At 31.4% G+C, this 20,247-nt stretch overlaps 1 protein-coding gene across 2 annotated transcripts in view; it reads right to left on the bottom strand.

Moving 5' to 3' along the window:
• Positions 1-17,151, bottom strand: part of LOC148619949 (uncharacterized) — a 50,733-nt gene extending 33,582 nt beyond the window's left edge. The window contains exon 1 of one of the 2 annotated variants that reach the window (XM_088580402.1): positions 16,991-17,151. The gene's annotated coding sequence lies outside the window, so the exon portion shown is untranslated. Of the gene's footprint in view, positions 1-12,500; positions 12,663-16,990 lie in introns of those variants that run through there. The other variant, XM_088580400.1, reaches the window with a different exon arrangement.
• Positions 17,152-20,247: the final 3,096 nt, after the last annotated feature.

The following is a 20,247-nucleotide window of genomic DNA, read 5'->3' as shown; positions in this document are numbered from 1 at the left end:
TATGGACCATTTATTACCTAAATAATCGTATTTACAGCACAATCTTAACATCAGGCAGTGGTGGATGAATAACCTTATTATTTAGGTATTAAATAAAGCATCCTTTTTAAAATCAGATAGGCGCTAGGTGATTCATGCATGTCAAAAACCCAATGAAATCATTTTTATTTCTTATTCAGAATCATTTACAGATCACATAACCAGTCCTAGTTTTACATTTGGGTGGTGCACTTTTGAGATAAAATTTATGTAGATTGTACACGAAAAAGGACTTGGTTAACTGAACCAATTTTAAGTGTCAGTCTCTGTAAGAAACAGGCAGTGGGTGAAACAGGGTACCAAAAATACACCATTTTGAAAGTTTGTTTTGACAACAATTTGACCCATCAGAATCAAGGGAAAAAGAAAAGATTTTCCATATCACTTTGGTAAATTTCATTGAAATGCATTAAAATTGAAGATTTCATTAGAGCAGATGACTCTGCCAAAAACCTCATTTTTTTCCTTACATTCTATTAAAAACTTTCTGAGATCAAATAATGGTCCTTTCAAAATAGAGAAAGCATCCTAAGTGAAATTATATTGACAGATTGGTGGGATTTTGATGTGTGTGTTTCTAATTTTTTCCTGATTCTCACAAAATCTTACATTTAAGGTCTATGATTAGGTGTCTGGTTTCCTCAGGTTTCACTGTAGCCCCCTCTACTACCAGCATTTATACTCAAGACAGTGGTGGATCATCATCATATCAAATTGAATGTCTTAGTTTTCCATCTTAATACAGATATTTCATGGATATCAACTTTTGATTAATAAAGCAAACTTTGTAATACTGGTAGTTGTGGAGAGTCTATAAGCCATATTGTTAATATGCTAGCAATTAAGTACCAGTCCACATAAAATTCAGACACTACCAATGGTAAAGTTATTCATGGTCAAGAAAAACCCACCAAACAAGTGACGCTTTTTTAGGCTACATATGCTATACTTACACAAAGCAACAACCTTTTCTGTATTCAGATTTGCACTTTTGAGAAAATCAAACATTTATCTCCCACTATAAGCAACCAAATGAAGCCAAATCAAGAACGACAACTCTTGCAAAGTGCCAGTTTCATGTACAATCTATATAATTTTTATCTCAAAAGCGCCACAACCAAATAAAAAACTAAGACTGGTTATGTGATCAGTTACTGTTTATGAACAAGAAATAAAACTGAATTTGGTGGGTTTTTGACATGCATGAATCACTTTCTGTCTGATTTTTAGAAAGACTGCTACTTCAGCTCACAATAGCAACAGCCTACAAATAGACAAGTCACAACCCACTGGGACACATTAATTTTTCTGACTGCAAGTCAAACAATTACTAGTATCACACTATTTCCTATGTACCACATGCTACAACTTAAGGAGGTAGACCTAGGGTAAGGGACATAACTCTTGAAATCAGTGATATGTTTGTATCATATTCAATTTTACAAAAGTCCATCAAGCTTTCATTGGAAACAGAATAAAACAAATCCATGTTATTTTGATGCTTCTATGAGATTGATGTCAAATGCTGAATACAAATATTCCAATGATTTGTAAGAGTTGTGTCCCTCACTCTAGGCCTACTTCCTTAATTATTCCTAAGTTTTGGGTATGATTCAGCTGTGCATTGAACCCATAACCTCCAAGAATTGAGGTGAACACACTGCCACTAGACAAGTGAAGCAGTCTCCTCTCTTCAGCATCACAGAAATAAGCCACAAGCCATCAAGTGTCCTAGATAACCAATGATTAAATTTATCAGCCTAAAGTACAAAGATAACATCATTTGAGTTTAAATGTAGACAAGATTGAGTATGTCTTAGAGGAAGATATGATGTATACATGTATATATTTTAAATATCAGACTGTTTATGAACTTGCAGAAACTTGGTCTAATGTATGTTGAAAATGAAATCCTAAACATAGACAAATAGCCCTTTCCAATCAACTTTGTAGCTTTACTGATAATGCTCATGGAGATGATATAACGTACTGTAACATGAGGTCAAACATATATATACATGTTACACATGCCCAAAATAATTAGAGCATTATAACATTCTAAAATTTGTTGACCCTGTACAGTACATAGTTTTATAACATACATAGAACCTACCATGATGGCCTTAATTTCAAATACTGCCTTTTGGAATCTAGCAATGGTTTAATTTTCAAAGATATGAAATTTTAATTTTAAAATCAAAAGAATTCCAATACTGTTCTACAGAATTCAGAAAAAACAATATGGGGTTCAGGACTTTTCAAAAATTTTAAATAAAAAAAATTAAGAGCACTATTAACCTACTATAGTGGCAGTTTCCATACTGATAATAATTAACAGAGGTAACTCAGGAATTTTCAAAGATAAGGTCTAAATTTAGAAACTTAATTGTCAACAAAGAAATAGAAATACACAATGAAGAAATGAAAGGAATTTGGCATAAATCCTAAAATGCTCTGCATTCTTTCCCAATAGTATGATTTAACATGCAGTAATCCATTTAATTATAATATTATTTTAAAGTCAACACATATAAAGCTGGACTTCATAATTAGATTTAAATTCACCTTTAAATAACAAATATTGGTTTGAAAGGATTAAGAAAAATGTTAGGTTTGGAATTATACTTGACCGAAATATGTATTATTACAAGACCAGTATTTCACTTGTATTATTTGTCAATATCCCACCATTATGCCCCTCTACCCTAAAGTCTCCATTCCATTTTGTTAAAAAGAGTAATCAAGGCAGTGGCGGATCCAGAGTTTAAGGTAAGGCAAAAAAATTATTTGACAGGATCACCGGTGAGGATCACAAAATGATCCTAATTTGCTAGGGGGTTTGGGGGCATGCCCCCACCCCCCCCCCCCCCAAGAAAGTTTTGAAATATTAAACGTCAAATCCTGTATTCTGAGGTTATCTTGAGGACAATTTTTCAACAATTTTTAAAAATTGCAAATTTCTAAGGGCACTGAATCAAGGGAACCAAGACTCTAGTGGCAACCCAACCAAAAGACTGTAATCCAGGCACAAAGACCAGACATGGAAAACAGACATACACAACAAAGAACATAAAGTAACTAAAACAATACATACAAAGTATCAAAAGCAAATGAGCAACTCAGCCTCCACTAAAAACTGGGAGCATGGACCAGGTGCACAGGTAGGGTAAGCATCTGCTTTTCTACAAACACCCATATAGGTTACAGATCAAGCCCTTTTTCCATCTTAATTGGAACAGTATTTGACATTTCCAGACATTTAGTAAAAAAAATCACTACAAACAAATGTCATATATCATTACATTGTACGTCTAGGGTTATTTTGTAACGTCTCTATGTTAGAGTTGCTCTTCATGGCGATGACACAAGGAGAGATAAACATAATTTGTCCAATGTCAACATCATACAACAAAAATAACCTTAATGATGCTGAATTGGGTACTAGACAAAAACAAATAATACAAATAAAAGAGTAATTAAAACACTTTAGGTAAGGCAAAAAAAAATTCCTATTACAACTTTGAAAGAAATAGGATAGGTTGGAAGGTACAAATTTTTTTACTGTTTTCTAAAATGTGAGTCTATATAGAAGTAACGTTCTGACTTAAACAGTACTAATTGAAAAATTTTAAAAAAATTAAAATAATAGAGTATTGAAAAAATAAGGTGATAGGAAACACACATCTTTTTTATTTGACCTAAATACAAATTTGAACAAGGGATGAGTATTAGAATGTCAATGTAGTCTCTACGTCACAGCAGCCCTTTGCAATGACGTAAACAAATACCAGTTCTCATGGAAGCGCTAATTTAGCAAACAGAAAATGACAACTTAATGGTACATCATACAAATCATGCCAATAACTATTTGTTTTTCTATTCAGCATATACAGCAATGGTAATTTAAGTTTCATATAGTGGCGTCACCAACAAATGTCATAATTTTCCTTTATGCACAGGAATGCTAAAATGTTTTAATACCGTTATGGAAAATACGTCAATTGCAAGCATCATACAAAACAAACAGTCATACCATGAATAATAGGATACATATTTATTTCAGTGCCATTGTAGTAAAATGATATATCTTCAATTTATATTTTCTATATTTTGACAGCTTTTGAACTTTTTTTATCCCTTAAAGTACCATACAATATATTCAACGACTGTGAGCTATCTCTAAAAAAACATATTTAAAATTATGATTTTGACTGTGAGCTATCTCTAAAAAAACATATTTAAAATTATGATCTTGACAAGTTAATATGCATTTTTGTGCATGTTCAGTGCATTTCTTGTCTCAAATACCATAAATAATAACAGTGTTGATTACTTGATCACAAATTCTTTTTGTTTACTAGTACATGTGTATATCTTCCAGGAAAGTTTTTTTTAAAATATTTTCATAAATAAAAAGAATTGTCAATGTTATTGTTGTCTGACCTTATGGCACTTTCCTTTAATCAATATTTTTTCAAATGATTCAAGTTTGATTCTGTTTTTGTCACCACCCACCTAATAAAACTCAAAGTGGACATTAACAGTACTTGGTCGCCTATGGAATACAAGTCTTAGTAAGAATCAGGCAATTGTGAAAAGTTTGAAAAAATCTACTGATTTGACAATATATTTCTTCTCTACTTGAAACTATCAATATCTTATCACTAAATCGCTGGAGATGTTTTGTAATTCTTCAAATGAATTGTTGACTTTGGCAGAGTTATCTGCCCCTGAAATGATTCAAGTGCATTTCAATGAAATTATTATTCATCTCATTAAAGGAATACCCTGTTTAAAATTTTATTTCTTGATTCAGACTCACGGTACAAATAGTCGAAATTCACAATGTCAATAGGGTGATTTATTTCATACCACATTTCACTCATTGCCTGATTCTTACTGAGACTGAGACTTAAAAGATTAAAATTTTCAAAAAATGAACTTTTGAACTTGAAAAAATAACAATAGTTCTCCTCAATACACTTAACAAACATACATGCAAGACTGTAACTTTAAAAATAATTTAAACCCTAAAAGTACAAACTTTGTGCAAAATTTCACCTATAGAACTCAAACAAAACATTATGATCATTTATTCAAAATCACATTTGCAAAAGGGAACAACTTTCATGAGTAATCAAATTTGACCTTATCAAAAAGCAATTACTGACCAATATAAACAAGGGTTTCCTTTGATGACCAAAAATAAATTCAAAAAGTTACAGTAAAACCTGACCACGAATCAACCAATTTGTCTTCTGAGGGGTTCATGGGCCCAAAAAAAAAATGAATTTTTTCTTACTTCTTTAGTTTCCTTTCCTGCATGATTTCATACACACTCTTGCATTTTTAATATGAATAGTTAAGTCAGATACCTAAATAATGAATTAATTTCTCAGTTTTTTATTCTGAAGGGTCTGAAATTTGCTTAAGCATGGACAAGGAAAAATCATCCTTATATTTCTGTGGTGATATTTTTAATTCTGTTTCTGATCTAATGCACTCTTAGTAGTGTCTGCAGTCTGCACCCTACCAGTGCACCTGGTCCATGCTCCCAGAATTTAGTGAAGTCTGGGTTGCTCACTTTAGTTTCTCTGAACATGTCATTTTGGGATTTTTTCATGTTCACTCTGTTGTGCGTGTCTATTTTCTTTGTCTGGACATTGACCATGGACTGTATTTTTTTTCATGTTCTAACCAAGGTTCCCTTGATTTCCATTTGCATTTTGGACATGACAGTTCAGTAGTCATATACCTAGGTATCTTATATTTTAGACTTAAAGGCTTTGGTTGATATAAGTTTCACTGTAGCTAAATGCAAAGATCTACTTGAATTTCACAGAACTATTCACATATGGCTATAATACATTTGTCATTCAATGTGAGTAAGGTGCCCTTTTACATATTAGAAATAGGTCAGAGTCATAAATGTTAAGCTGACACAGGTTGTATTGATATTGGATCAAATAAAATGAATTTAAGACAGCAGAGCCTTGTTTAGCATTTTAAAACAAAAACTTTATTTTCTGGATCAGCTGGACTATTAGAATACCATCACATGATATTCATGTACTGTGCAACTGCAATAAATTACTATTGTAGGTCCGAGTGTCTGGACCCTCCATTGCTGACCCAGGACTTTTCAAAATCTATTAACATAGCTTCTAGGCTTTCAGTACATTTTTGAATTTCAAATAAACCCCTTTGTTTGACATCAGATGGAATTTTGGTTTGAAATCTACAAAAGTCCTGGATCATCTAAAAAAGCAAATCACGGCTATTTTAATATAAACATTAGGCTCCACAAGCTGATGGCCCAATTACCCAGTGCTTTCCACCCTTATCGCTTCCAGTGAAACACTACATAACCTACAATTCATTAGAAATTCAAACTTGATCTGGTTCCTACGGTAATGAACTTTTGTGGAAGTTTTAGGAAAATCTGTCTTCCCATAATCTTAGACTATCATGTCACCACCATACTTAACGATTCATGCCTAAGAGTCCTCATATAGTTTTTGTGTCAAGTTTTAATTAAAACCTTTAATGACCCTCTTCTCAATTACGTTTTTTTTCTAGAATCCAAAACTGGACAAACAGATTGACAGACAGATGCACAATCATAAACATTTTTCACCAAAAAAATCTTGGAAATTTAGCTCAATAGTTCCATTATTTGTCTTTCAGGAAATCCATGAACGAAAAACATATCTTTTATAATATTTAAAAGTTTTCTCAAGAAAAAAAGTGAGATTTGCATATGACCATTAAACACTTTTAGCATGCTCTATATATCATAAAAAGTACTATCTTTAAAAAAAAAAGATAGTCGACACGGTAAAATTTTGTTCTTTCTACTTATAATTTTCTGCATTTCATTCAGGAAATAGCACATGGCACGCAATTTCTATACAGTTTTTTCGGACGCCACTAAATTATAAGTATTTGGCCAATCAGAGAAACAGAATTGCACTCAGGTAACTTGTGTTTCCAATGGAAGAGGGTCTTTAAGGTAAAAAGGTAAAAAGTGAAATTATACCGACTACATCGGAAAAAAAAGCATGCCTACAATTTCCTAATTGTTATCTTGATCTAATCCAAAGACATACAGGTACATGTATTATAAACTTTAAAAGAACACTTCAGGCTATTTAAACTTTTTGCTTCTTAAATTCAAATTGCCTACTGACATTCTTTAATATTAATCATATTTCCTCAAAACTTTGACAGCTGACAAACAATTATAAAAAAAAGGTAAATAAATAAATAAACAATGTTACCATACTCTTACAGTTGTATATAAATAAATGCCCAATCCCATATAATTGACAATTAATGCTTACTGAATCATGTACATGTATATCAAATGTCAAGCGTAAAGAAATTTTAAATGAATGGATCAGTTTGTGTGATGAAAACATATGATTGTAAGATAAGACAGAACACCAGTGTACTATGTCAAATATTTCAACAATCTGAATCAAAATACCTAGCCTACACACTGTAAAACTTTAAGGTAATGACTTTTGAAGTTTTAATGAGACGAGGGACGCAGGTGAGGATGATGTACACCAGGTACATGTATGGAAGTGCAGTATGATTAACTTTGGGTGCCGCACTTCAATAAATAACTAGTTAGTTTATACAATTTTAAGATAGTTGGCAGTCATCAACGTAATTCTAAATAACTTATATAAAAATGGAAGTTTATAAATTACATAATGTCACAATTTAAAGTTTCATCAAAATTGTAAATATAAAGTGTTCTTATGTAACTAGGCTTAGTTTGAAATGTAATTAGCGTTTTTCAGTATTCTTATAAATAAGTTATTGTGGAAAGTTTTAACTTTTATGTAATGTTGATAAAATCTTCATGAAATAACATTGGCATTAAAAGCTTATTTTTCAAAATGTCAATTGTGAAGATTGAAATTCACATTTCAATGCAATCTACACTTAGCTGCAGTAATATAAGGGTCAGTCTGGTATCAGTAAATAAAATTCTGAGCAACTCAGATTACTGCCAACTGATTCATTTTTGGTTGTGGTCACATCTCTAAATTTACATTTTCACAACTGCTCCACCCCATGGACCAAATTTGTCAGATTTCATCCATCAATATCATCACTTTAGAAAAGACCAATCATGGAACAACATTTTGCTGTATTTTAAACTAAAGGTGACTCACAATTCCAAATATCAACCATAAATCAACACAAAATGCAATCGAATTTGGCAAAATGTTAGTCATAGGTGTTAACATTAGGAAACCCAAAAGAATGAAATCTCCCTCTTAAAATTTTGAAAGACTCTGGGAGATTAGATATCAGTGTCATTTTCATGGCACATTTGCAATGTTTAAGCCCTCAACCTTTTTTGAAAAAAATTATACCAAGTTTGTGACAAGTGTTTTTTCATACATTACAACACAATGACAGCCAGATTAAAATTCTTTTGAAAAACTGTTATTTTGGCCCCAAATAGATATATGGCACTTCTCAGCTTCATGGCTTTACCTTTTCTCCACATTATTGTGACTGATGAAATACAGAAATACTGAAAATTCTACCAGGAAACATGCAAGGAAACAGGAGATTCCAGAATGTGATAATTCCCATTCAAAGTGAGAGAGTTAACACCTATGTATATTTTTCATGTATTAGGAAATGTCAAACATAGACCATGTACGGAGAAGAATTGAAAAGCTTCACCTTGTGTAATTGGACCAATATAATTATTGTTGATGGATATAACTGATAGTAATTAAAGAGCACATGATGTTCCATGTCATGACCCCAATCTCATATTTTTTTGTCAGGTGATGACCCACCACATCAACTACAATTTGATTATTTCCCTTTCAATCTTGATTCAAGCACATATTAATCATATAATTATAGCTGTAGCTAGAGCAGAACACAACATAACATAGCTAAAATTTCATAAAAATTTATTGAATACTAGTATGATGGCAAGGGTTATAAGTGTGCTTAAGAATACTGTGAAAGTCCTATTGTTCGTGGGGTACCAATTTTCGTTGTTTTCGTGGTTAAGCCAAACCACGAAATTTGGTTCCCAACGAAAAAGAGATTTCCATTGATGTGTATACTGAAAATCTCAAAACCACAAATTCAAGAATCCACAAAACTTATATTTCTTCTCTAATCTATCAAAATTGGTATCCACGGATTAAAGTACTTTCACAGCAAGTAGCCATATTTAAAAGGTAAAAATAAACTTATACAAATAAAAAAAAAATTAAACGTGATAAAATGAAGAAAGGGAGGCCCAAATGTTTGGCCTTACAGCCTTTGCAAGGGACTATTTGCACTGGCTGAAAGGAAAACACACAAATTATACATACAAGCATATAACCAGTAAAATCCTTACAATGAAATATCTCCCTTTTGTTCTTCCTTCTAGCAATTTTTATCTTGTTCAAGTAGTCGGATAAAGACTTTATTGGTAAGATTTAGAATTAAATTCAGGAAGAATATGATAAAATTTGATTTCAAGGCTGGTTACATTTACAGTTTATTTCCAATTAATAGTTTGCAAGATTGTGCACTCCACCATTCCGAAGCAGCTTCAATTATTTAAATAGGTTTCTTAGTTTAAGCTTACAAAAATGATGGAACAGACGATGAGCAGCAAAAATGATATGCATGACATTGATAAAAAAAATTACTAATGCATGGCCTCTTATGCCTTGTGCCTATTTTTTTAGCAAAACTGTTTTCTTCGGTGAACTATAATTCTAATGCGATTAAGTTCAAATGTTAGAGAAATATCAAACATACATGTATAATATCATATTCAATTGATTACTTAATTATTGTATTGTGTGCCAGATTAAGTACACCGTTTGCATGCTGATTTGAAACAATTACATAACAATAATTGATCAAAGTAAACTGCATAGTAGGTGATTTTTGTGGAGTGCTAATTTTGGCCTTTTCAGTAGTCTGTCTTAAAACGGCAAAATAAATTTCTAAGAAAAAAATAACTCAAAACTTAAGTATATACTTAGTACATTCCTTACACTTTCCTCAAGCTAAGAATTGGCGAAATTTTTGCAATAATTTTTGTATAAAAAATCACTACATTTTACATCTGTCAAAATAATCCACAATATAACATATCTCTTCTCTTGCCTTCTCTTTATTATAAATTTTCAGGTGTGTGAAAAAAAAAAAATTATTACATATCTTTCAAGGCCAAAAAGGAGTCGATTCCTCAAATCTTCAGTTGATTTGGAGACTCAATTTTATTGTGCAGACATAATATAATATTATTGAACTGAAAAATGACCAGAAACATATTTACTGGTATAAAAGAGGTATTGAATAACATAAAAGCAATTACATTTGGCCTGTATTTTCCTATAGAGTTAAGAATTCCAGGCATAGTCCAGTGACATAAGGTATTTTGATCCTGAATTTTGTACTTAATTCATAATACTGTAAAGTTTCATTCCATTCAATCCATATACAGAAGATTGGGAGCTCAAGATTGTATCAAACAGTAAAACAGACACAGACAGACAGACAGACATGCAAGATAAACATGGTTTCCCTGTAAAATATGGCAATGAAAGGAGGAAACCAATTATATAATTGTGAAAAATATAAATAGTTAGAGCCAGGTTTTATGAGGGTAATATACACAGATATTGGTTAGCTTTACCAATAAATTTTGTGTTTGCATAAAGTAAATACAAATTTGATACCAACTTTCATTGATTGATAGCAAGGTTGTGATACAAGTAATATAACTACAGTGAAACCTTTTTAATCTGACGAGTAGTCATTTTAGAATCCTTTACGATCTGACACTTTTCAATTGGTTGAATAAGGGTAATAACAAAATTACCAAACACTAATCCAATCCATAATCAAGTCAAGTCCAAAATAAACCTGACAAGAGGAGCAGCTGACACCACAATGGTCCTGACTTGGTACAGGCATTTCAAATAAAAAGACACCCTATAACAATGAAGGATGATGCATCTTTAAGATATATTTTAGCCAATTAAGGAGGTAGACCTAGTGTAAGGGATACAACTCTTAAAAATCATTGGAATGTTTGTATTCAGCATTTTACACCAATCTTATGTAAGCATCTAATTAACTTGGATTCATTTTATTCTGCTTCAAACGGAAGCTTGAAAGGCTTTGGTGAAATTGAATATGATACAAACATATCACTGATTTCATGAGTTATGTCCCTTACCCTAGGTCTACCTCCTTAAATTTTACATTTCCTTCATCATATCCTAAATTCAGTAAAATGTGTAACCTTAAGACTAGGCAGATAAAAATGTGTTTGTACAGAATTATAGCATTGTCTTTTTCAATAAACATTGTACATCTTTCTTGAAATGACTACCAGAACATAACAAGGAAGGTAGTATCATCTTTTCTCACTCACGGACATGGCCTATTTACAGAGCTTTTCAAAGCTGCCTTCAATAAAGTACAAACAAATTAAAGTAGGGCTAAGTATAGACAAAAAGGCTGAGGCCAAAACAAAAAATAGTCTTGTTTCCTGCTACCAACAAGAAAACAATTAGGGTAGATAGAAAGGGAAATAATAATTTTTTTTTTCTATTTTATACTGAGTCAATGGGGAAACAATCTAGATTTAAAAGTGCTTCAGACAAAACGGCCATTATATGTTTAGGGAATAGGGTAGATAGGGTAGCAGGAAACAGACATTTAATGTTTATGGCCTGAAAGGATCTGATTAAATCACCACTTCCATTCATACACAATTCAAAATAAAGTAAACAAAATATTTTGTTCATTTTTAAATAACATTTTATTTCTCTTTAATCGTGAGAAAAAAGAGAAACAGCAAAGATTCATCTAAGAGTCTTAAGATATTGTCTTTAAGTTCCACCTAAACTTATAAGCTGAGCTGTAAGCAATAGCTACCAGTATTATAGTTTCATTATTATGACATTTTCAATTAAGATTAGGTGTCAAAAGCAAGGTATATGTAAAGCACAAGGCAAAACTTACTCGTTTAAGTGCTGTTAGTCAAGCAATTCAAATCAAAAGACAGAGTAAAGATAAAAAGAGGGCAACTACTTCAAAAACAATTCAAAATCCTCCTCCAAAAACAAGACATGAAACTAGGAAGTACCATTTATTACAATTAGAAACCATGGGCAGATGTAAAAAAGGCAGATTTTTATGCTCTGTGCTTGAAAACTAGGGTTGACTATAGAAAATAAACCTGAAAATGACTAAAGCTTCCCCTCCACTCCTCCTTAATGTCAGAATTTCTGATTCCACCACTGGAAAATCAGTTAAACAATAGGTATTCTCATATGTCATTCATAAAGATAACACAATCTTAAAGCATTCATGCAGATTCATGTACCAGCTACATATTTACCTTTACCTATACAAACAACTACAATAGTACATAAGTTTTTAAGTTTAAAATAACTTACCAAAAATTTAATAATTCAGAATATCACTATATCCAAAACAAAACATACACATTATAATATACTAGAACAAAATTTATACACATTGGTTGTTATACAAAATGTTCCGCCCTTATCATGGATCACCTTAAACCACCTGTGTACAGTAATATACAAATTTTTTGTTTTTAAACTTACAGAGGAACCTGGATTACCAGAGTAAATTTAAATACTGTATATGTAGCTATATTTTTAAACAGATAAACTTACTAATGAAGAGTTACTGGAAAACAATATATTTAATTTATGAATGAGTCATTAAAAGTCAGTGGGTATCCAGAAATTTATTAAAAAAAGGGGCTAGTCCATGCCAAGAAAAGAGTGTAAAATATGTAAATATGTGCATCATACTCAGTTGTGTTAATAATACATTGCTAAATAACAAATAAAAAATGCTTGAATATTTATAGACCTCAATCCTTTTTTTTTTTTTTTTTTTGTTTTTTTTTAAGTATAATACCATGTTTAATTATAAACTAGAGGCTCCCAGGAGCCTGAATCTGTTACACCATTGTTCACTTTTCAAGTTAATTTCTAACTCAAACAAGGAGTTGTCCAACATCTTCCACTCAATGAGGATTTTTTTTGGCCTTATCATCATAAGTATATTTTTAGGGGCTAAAACTTGTTCACCTTTCAAGGACAAAAACTACACAGAGTTATCCTACAACTTTAACCTAAAGAGACTTGTAGACCTTATCATCAAGGAATGTTAATATTTCTATCTATTATGGTTTTTAAGATTGGCAAAAAACTGCAAAAAATGTCATATTTTGCTTTTCATGGAAACAAGGAGTCATCAATAACCTCAGCCCTGTGAAGACTTTTGTAGAGCTTTCCAAGACAGAAGTTGCCCCATCATCTTCATTTTTCACTATCTTTCATAGTTTTTTTTTAAATACCTTGAAATAAGTACATGTAGCTTTATCAGTATGTTTTTATAAATAGAATATTGGTATATGGTGGCCATGTTTATTAACAGATAAAAATGCAAAATGCCAATTTTGTGCAGGATAACCTTAAGGATCTTGTAATTTCAATGTTTTAAAAAAAACCGATACCAACAACAACACCAAATTATGATAGCCATGTTTTTTGTGACCCTTGAATTGACCTATGCAAGTGATATTCACTGCTTTCTTCACATAGATTAAAGCACCTATATTAAGAAAGAGTGAACCATTTTCTACAGCCTATCCACATCTGCTGTTTGATATTAAACTGTTATCAATCAATCAATAAATTAATCAACATACTAATCAATCAACTGATCACACCTGTAGGATGCACCTAGAACAGGTACAAAATACATGTGAAATTATTTATTCTTAAGCCCTAAATAAAATCTGTATACAAAGTAATTATGTTAGTGACTGGCACATCAAACATAAAAGCAGACAATGTCTGTGAGCAAATCATCAATTGCAAAAAAACTTGAAATATTTTAGGAGAGCATTTTCATGTTCTGAATATCAAACAGCTAAAAGGCATTAAAATGATCGTAGCTGTCAGAACCAAAAATTAAATAATCTGTCTGCATGGTGATCGAAATTAGGGAAGATAAAAAGCTATTGTAATTCATGACGCAAGAAAAAAGGGGGATGTAAATTTTTTGCTTGGTTTCCCTTTGATGTCCTGCATATCAATTATCTTAAATCAAGTAAAGAAGGAACTTATTATTATCCGTCAAAACTTTAAAGCAGCCATACTGCTGGCATCAATATCAAAATGTCGGATGTGTAATATAACTAACTCTACATAAAATTATATATTTTTTTGTTTGGCTCTGCTCTTTTAGTTCTGTGCATCAAAAGACATGATTATAGCTGCAAGAACTAATAACTGATTTATTTGACTCCATTGTGGTTAAAAGTAAGTATGGGAAGCCCTATACATTTGTATTCCTGAGAATAACTTACCACATTAATCTTAATCTAAATAATGCACTGGAATAAAGGAATTGAGTACATGAACTTTTGCCAATAATTTGTATCATGTTTACATGTATCTAAATTGCCATCTGGTAATGGTATCTCTGTTATTCTGAGTATAAACAATTTTAGAAAACTTTAAATCAAAGAATGTAATACAATATAAATTTGCTTATAGAATAAGTTGAAAGCTATGCTTTCGATGACTGAAAAATTTAAAGGTGGATACAAGCCCAGCCGGCTGTTCCTGGTGCACTCCCTCCAGTTTTTTTGGGAAAAAAATATTGAATTAAAAAGAATATAACTGAAGCATAATGGTGTGCAGCCCCTCTTTGGTCAGTCAGCTTAATTGCCCCACCTCCCCCACCCCAGATCTTCAATTCCTGTATTGTATCTGCCCCTGATATTAGTATATATCTGAAACCCTGGTTGTCTGGGCAGACAATGCAATATAGAATGTTAAAAAAAATGAGAGATTTTTTCATTCTATAAAAAATATCCTGAAAAAAATTAGAAAAAGTCCAAATAAGGAATCGTCTAAATTTGGAGTTATTTTGGATTTTTTTATGAAAGTAAAATAATAATTTGTAAAACTAACCTTTACTAAGGGAGATACTCATGCTGTCATGACTTAGGGGGTTAGTAAGTTTCCTTATCTTTTGTTATTCAACTAACCTAACCCCATAGCCATGGCATCCTATTCTATATAGCTTGTTCATTATTTTAACTCAAAAAAACAATATATATTAATGTTTATAACTTCTTATAAAACAGGGTATCAAAAAATATACTTCATTTTGAAATATTTTATCCTTTTATAAAACATACAATATTATCTCACTTACATGTATCATGCAAATTTTGTGCATGTAAATGCATATTGCATGTGGGATTGAGAGTGTCTAGCACTTCAGATCCAATGAATTGGCCATAGGACTGGTAAAGAAGTTTGAAGAAGCTCAAGGTCAACCTAAGAATTATGCAGAGGATGATTTATGGGTAAAAATTATTGCATCAAATGGGACATTAAATGATACCCCACCATGTTGCAAAACATATTTAGGGGGTAAAGACTAAAAACAACACATAATATTTGTATGAATAATCTGATCAAACCGAAACTCAATCTTGATCCATTTTTATGACACTCAATAGATATACAAAATAAGAAATAACATCCTTCAATATCTTCTCAAGTTATCATTTGGAAACCATTGAGGGGATGGAGTTGGGCAGACAGATGGATGGATGGATGGACAGACATGCACATTTTGGGATGGTTTCAGATAAGACCACCCTGCTTGGTGTGGTAGGGTGAAAAACATGAATTTGTATTTTACTGTTCAGTAATTTCGAAATGATAGTGATATGTATAAACAAGAAATATAAGAGAATTTCCCTTTATTTTCAAATTTCTTAGGTGTTGATGAAATATATATAAAATTACTGGTTTTACGGACAGTTTCCACATAAGAAAGCACTAGAAATCCAGAAATAAAGGGAAATTCTCTTTGATCTATTGAAAATTTACTTGATTTAAAAGGAAAATTTAAACTTATGTTTGGAATCATCCACCTCCTTCACAGAAAAATTCCTGTTCTCTTTAACTTTGTAAGGAGTTTAACAATACACTGGAACAAAAATGTGGTGGGATAAATTTAACTCTGTGCTGCCCTATATATCATATGAGCTGTCAGTTTCTACTTGGACAGTCTTTTAAGTAATTTGTTTGAAAAAAAAAACACATCCTTGAAGCAGTTTCTGAACAACATACCAATACTGAAATTACCATATGTCATTTTTATACCCTGTCACACGAAGCAGGGTGGTCTTATCTGATACCATCCCAAAATGTGCATGTCTGTCCATCCATATGTCTGTCTCCAATGGTTTCCAAATGATAACTTAAGAAGACATTTAAGGATTTTTTTTTCTTACTTTGAATAGTTAAAGAGTATTATAAAATACAGATGAAGTTTCAATTTCAGTTTATTTGGATTATTTACACAAAGTTATGCATTATTTTTTATTATTATCACCAAAAAAAAGTTTTGCAGTGTGGCTGGGTATCATTTAATGTCCATAATGTCAATAATATAATATGTAGACCTATGTCAAATCATCTAATATACAGAATTATGTCAGTTTTGTAGGTCTCTACAGAATATCACATCTCACTGGGATATTTTGAATTTTTTGCGTTAAAACTTCCATTTTTCTGTGTTTATTATTGTCATTGTTAGAACCTGTCTATAATAAACATATACCTGTCTAACCCAAGCATATATTTTACTTCCAAAGGTTTTTTGGGGAAATTTACATTATCAACATTTAAAAGATACTAGTAGACAGTCAGACGAACAGATGTCTTATCTACAAGTATAATTCAATAACCTCAAATGTAAAAATCTTAAATACAATGTATACATCAGAAAAACACAAAATTTATCAATCACAACACAGACACAGATATTAAGTCATACAGCCAGGTACAGACAATCGGTACGAATGTAAACAACATACCTTTTTCTGTCTTTCATATAAGTCCAAATTTCATTCATAAAACCTTGAAAAAAATTCTGTCATGGTACAAGTGTCACAAACAGCTTTAGGGGGATTAAAAATGATGAAAATCCAAGCAGCACCTGGTCAATAGAGAGTAAAGAGATATTCAAATTAGCATTAGATAAAACCACAAAAATCCAGTCAGGTAGACAAAACCACATGTATTTATATCATCATTGGGTAATTCTGTCATGTTCTTATACCAGGGATTAAAGTCTTTCCATTCATAAATGTTATGTGTGTGGGCCATGATTGATATCAATACACACCAAAACCTGCATTAACCAACCTTTTTCAAACCAGAAACCTATCTCGACAAGACATCTTCTGTTGTCAATTAAGGCATGTTTCAATGCACTTTGACCCTGTGTTATACAACCACCTGCCTAAACTGAACACAACAAAACCTTCAGTCTGAAAGAGGTTTAGTTTAGACAGGTTTCACTGTACAGATAGTAGAGTTATTACAGATTAGCATGGTTCAAAAAAATTGCACTAAAACAGGTATACTTTAAAAGCAGGTTTGAATGTATAAACAAAGAAATTGTCTAATCTACCATACCTTGGAACAAGAAAATTATACCTAAATAAGAGAGGTAGTTAAATATACAGGTTAAATAACAATATGAAAACACCGTAAGCCAGGGGTTTTGGGATGTTATAAAATATACCCTAAGCAAAAATACTTTTTGTAACTTTTTTAAAATGAGATTGAAATTTGGTAATTAGTTCAACAACATTAAAGTTGAGAATAACATACAATTTACTTAAACAACTCTATCAGGACAAATGACAATGTCCAAGCTCTTATGTAGCTCTCCAGATAAGAATCATGCAATCTCTGATACATGGTTGGAAAGCCTACATATTTTTATTTTTGATATTTTGTTTAAAACGTCACAGTAAATAGAAATTGACATGTGGCTCTTCATAGAATCCTTGTTCATATGAGATGAAATTTATATAGAATGCACTGTAGAATATCAAAATTAAGGGAGGTAACTCTGTAAATGACACTAAAAACAATAGAAACTATTGGATTTTCAATATGAATTAACTCAAAACAGCAGACAGATAGGAATGAATAATTATACAATTCATCATATAGACCTATAAAGCAACTTAATAACAAAAAATAAAAATGTGCAGCCTTTTCTTGGATGTATCACATTTTACAGAATTTGCATGATTCTTACAAAGACTGCTACTTAATGTTTCAATGGGAGTTCAAATATGTGGTCATCAACAGTTCATAGTAAGACCAATGTGCATAAAAGACAGGTTTAAATTGTGTTCTCTAACCTTTGAAGAAAGACAGCCTCAACTCAACCCTGTAACCACAGACTGGCAGACATACTTAATGAAAACTTACAGTGAAATCTTATTTAGGCCTAAATTAGCTGATGATTTTAAAAAAGTTAATAACAGACTCAGACACTTACCTGCTTGTAAAGTCAATAGAAAACTGAAAAAAATATACGGATATACAAATCAATTGGCTTGAGTGGGTCAAAAGGAAGTTTTATCCTTCTTCACACTTAATTTCAAAGAAGAAGGAAATTTGAAACTGGGGCAGCAATATGCTTCCTGATGGAAAAAACCAGGTAGGAAAAGCAATTATTTTCACTTGACTGACAAAATATAGTTTTAAACATGTGAGGCCAGTCAGTCATAAAAATATTTCTAATTTCTAGAGCATTTTTCTTTAATTAGTGATGGAGCAAATTGGTTTAGTCAATTAAATACAGTAGGCTTTAAATCCAAAGTTACGCATTATATTTTTTTTCATAAAATTCATAGGAAAATATTTCTAAAAAGATAAGGGTGGCATTATGTGTTAATCTATGTAAGGAAATTTAATTTAGTATGAGAATAATTTTTTTTTTCATTTTATGTTGGGACCTCAAGCTGCTAAGTACCAGCCCATTTAAGAACCATGCATATTGTGATACAAAATGTACTTTGATTATAATCCATTGAACAGGTCAAAAGAAAGTTATACCTCAAAAAGCAGAATGACTTGAATTAAAAGAGGAAGGAAACCTAAGTACTAGTCCATATAAGAACCATAAATGCTTTGATTATGAGTGTATATAATATATTTTCAATAATATGTAAGAAATAGCAATATACAAGAAACAATACTCTACAAAGTCTTTTTGTCTGTTTTGAGCCATATTCAGCAGGCAAAAAAATTTAATTTGCATAACATTTAAATACCTTTATAAAAAGGGGAATAACTCTGACTTAATACTGCAATTTAAAACTCAAAACTATGATGCTACTATTGTCTTCTTATATTGAAATATTTTTTTTTGAGTTTTTAGGTCAGGGTTAGTATTCTAAATGCCAGTAGAACAGGCACATTGATATTTACAATGTATCACAGTTCTATTAAGTCATTGGCAGGACAGGGATGTTACCAATAATTTCAGAAGGGTCTCTAGTTTTAGGTAAATCCAATCGGGGCAATCTTAAAACACCTTAATTCACAATTCAAAAATGTGAGCATTATTTGCTTCAATATATGTTGGAGAAAAAACTTGATCCATCATCAGTTATTTTCTTTGTTCTTAAGTATTAGTTTGGTGATGGAATTTGTGGTGAAATTGGGCATAACATTCTGAAAACTGCATATCTTCTTGAAAGTTAAAATTACAAATCTCTCACCAAAGGCTCAAAACACAAAATATGAAAGTTTAACTGTTTAATTGGAGTGGTACCATACAAGTACTGCATGCAATGAAAAATTCTATAATTCCATGTTTTATCATTTATAGCTCTATGAATAATACAGAGCATATCACAAATCTGTAATCATTTCCCGATTTCTAGGAGTAGTCCATTAAATTTATCAAATTATAGCCTGAGTAAGCAACCAAAACATAATTATGCTAGCTATATTATATACCTTTTATCAGCTGGCTTTTATCCTACATCAATTAACAAATGACATCACACCTAAATTTAGCTAACTTAAACATGTTCTTCATTGTACTTGCTTGAATTTTTTTTAATTTTAATTTTTTTTTTTCTCATCAGTTCCAAGTGAAATGACATTTAGCAGTCACAGCTCAGCATGACCTGGTCATGCATTGAGAATAGTTTAAACTCATTGATTATTGCTATAAATTTGCATTAAAATAATTTTTTTTTAAGATAATTTGACTGTCATTACATTTAGCTGTTTCGTTTTGTATATTTCAATTATCAAT

The sequence above is a fragment of the Perna viridis genome, chromosome 4, assembly GCF_037379345.1.
Source record: "Perna viridis isolate PV_CMFRI_1.1 ecotype Kerala chromosome 4, ASM3737934v1, whole genome shotgun sequence".
Lineage (NCBI taxonomy): Eukaryota > Metazoa > Mollusca > Bivalvia > Mytilida > Mytilidae > Perna > Perna viridis.
Note: the sequence above shows the minus strand (reverse complement) of the source record. Positions and strands in the feature narration are given on the sequence as shown.